Source organism: Lagenorhynchus albirostris, chromosome 7, assembly GCF_949774975.1.
Source record: "Lagenorhynchus albirostris chromosome 7, mLagAlb1.1, whole genome shotgun sequence".
Taxonomy (NCBI): domain Eukaryota; kingdom Metazoa; phylum Chordata; class Mammalia; order Artiodactyla; family Delphinidae; genus Lagenorhynchus; species Lagenorhynchus albirostris.
The window spans coordinates 36,771,534-36,774,228 of NC_083101.1; the positions used below are offsets into that span (position 1 = coordinate 36,771,534).

The window sequence follows — 2,695 nt, forward strand, 5'->3', positions numbered from 1 at the left end:
TAGAAATGATGCTTCCTCTTAACAGGCAAGAACGCTTTAGATTCCAAAGGAGCACCTGAAACATGAACCCTACTCTATCATCTCCCCTGAGCCCACCCTGGGGGGAAGACAGATGAGCCTAGGGGATTAGAATGGGTCCTGCCTCCCCTAAGTTACACCAGAACTGCAGAGCTGAGAGGGCCGGCTTGCAGACCTGAAGTCCACTCTCTTATTATACAGATGGTGAGACTAAATTCCAGAGGCAGGGCTGACCCGCTCCAGGTCATACATCCAGGTTGCTTGGCTCCCAGGCCAGCTGGTGCTTTTTCCAACACCCGTGTGGTCCAGATGGGAAAGGAGGGAGAATGAGATGGATGGGGCCAACCAGACGGCCGTGACAGAGTATGTCCTGCTGGGGCTACACGAGCACCACAATCTAGAGATGGTGCTGTTTGTACTCTGCCTGGGCATCTACTCTGTGATAGTGCTGGGGAACGCCCTCCTCATCGGGCTGAACATGCTGGACCCCCGCCTGCAAAGCCCCGTGTACTTCTTCCTCAGCAACCTCTCCCTCATGGATATCTGTGGCACATCCTCCTTTGTGCCTCTCATGCTGGTCAATTCCCTGGAAACCCAAAGCACCATCTCCGTCCCTGGCTGCACCCTGCAGATGTTCCGGACCCTGGCACTGGGCTCCACGGAGTGCCCGATCCTGGCCGTGATGGCGTGTGACCGTCACGTGGCCATCTGCCAGCCGCTTCAGTACTCAGAGCTCGTGAGCAGGCAGACGTGCGTGTGGATGGCGGCACTGAGCTGGGGGACAGGCTTTGCCAACTCCCTGCTGCAATCCACTCTCACCTGGAGCCTCCCCTTCTGTGGCCACAACGTCATCAACCACTTCTGTGAGATCTTGGCAGTGCTGAAACTAGCCTGTGGGGACATCTCTCTAAACGCGCTGCTAACAATGGTGGCCACTACTGTCGTGACGCTGGCCCCGTTGCGGCTCATCTGCCTGTCCTGTTTTCATCCTTGCTGCCATCCTAAGGGTGCCCTCTGCTGCCGGCTGGAAGAAAGCCTTCTCTACCTGCTCTGCCCACCTCACAGTGGTGGTGGTTTTCTATGGGACCACCTCCTTCATGTACTTCAAGCCCAAGGCCAAGGACCCCAACTTGGCTAAGATTATCGCATTGTTCTATGGGGTTGTGACACCCTCGCTGAACCCCATCATCTACAGCCTGAGGAATACAGAGGTGAAAGCTGCCGCCATAGCTCTGCTGAGGGGAGACCTGCTCTCCAGGGAAATGTCCCGTTTTTCCTGTTGCTCTCTATCAGGCAGGACAGGCTAGGGTACACTCCGGTCATGATTTCAAAATTTCAGTGGCTTAAAACCACAAAGGTTTTTTCTCACTTACGCTGCAGGTCCATCAGAGGTTGGCTGGGGGATGTGCTCTGCACCATCGCCTTCATCCCTCTGGGACTCAGGATGATAAAGCAGCCACCATCTGGCACATTGCTGGTCCAAGTGGCAAAAGGCAAAGAGAAAATGACAAAGCCTGCGCTGATTCTTAAAGCTTCCGCTCAGAAGTGACCTGTTACTTCCACTTCCACCTCACTGGCCAAGGCAAGGCGCACACCAGGGCTGACACCGAGGGGGAGGGAACACCCACCTACCACGCATCTGGAAGGAGGGGGAGGACTGAAGAATTTGTGAAGAGCCTAGTGACAACCACCCACCCTACAGTCAACCCAGGGGCTACTGGAGATTTCTAGAGCTTCCTTTTCTTGGACCAACTGTCCTTCACCGGCTGCTGCCAGGTTCATCATCCCCGGAGAGTGCTGGTTAGCTCTCTTGTGGTGGCTTTGGACTGGGTCGAGCTAACTAGGGTGGAACCGGGCCTCCCCGAGTTTCCTTCCCTGTAAGGTTCTGGGATCGGGTGGACCACGAGAGAAATCCGCATGAGATGGGAGGCGAAGGCGAAGCAGCACGGTCGTGGTGGGAGCCCTCACTTGCTGTCACCGGCCTGGGGCTCACCTTGCTGTCAGCACAGCTGCTCCAGCTCCTGCCACGCCGCCTGCAGCTGCTCGGAGGCCCGTGCCAAGTGTAGCGCCACGCCAGAGAGTGCCAGCTCCTCCTGCAGGTCACCAGTGTCACTGAGCCTGAAGGCAGCGAGGCCCAGACACGGGCTCCGGTCTGTCCTCACCTCCCCCTTCACGCCCCCCGAGAGCAGCTTCAGGCCCGACACCAGGTGCAGAGGCCCAGCTTTGCACAGGCTTCTCCAACTGCTCCCACAATCGACAGCTCTGTTCTCTATAACAGACCCCTTATATCACTCACGCTTGTCCTACTTTGGCCAGACCCTGGCTGATGCCTCACTCAAGAGCCTACGATGGCTCCCCTTAACCACAGAATGAAGCCCTAACTCTTCAGTTGAGTTCAAGCCCTCCAGAACCCAGCCCCCCACTTCTCCAGCCCGATGTTCCACTAACCCCCTTCACACGGTGACCCCCTCGCTACAGTGTCTGTACTGCCTGCACCTTGGTGTCTCGCTCATGCTGATCTCTGGCGAGACCTGGGACTATTTTTCCAAGCCACCTTAGACACCAGCTCTCTCACACAGCCTTTCCTGGTGCACTTTGAATAGTCTCTCTTTCCTTTACGTCCCACAGCACTTTGTTGGTATCTTTCACTCGGTATCCATCCCATTCTGCTTTGCAT

General features: G+C 56.3%; 1 pseudogene; it reads left to right on the forward strand.

Annotated features, from left to right (window-relative positions):
* The first annotated feature begins 346 nt into the window (after window positions 1-346).
* LOC132523530 (olfactory receptor 13C7-like) lies at window positions 347-1,325 on the forward strand (annotated as a pseudogene).
* Window positions 1,326-2,695: the final 1,370 nt, after the last annotated feature.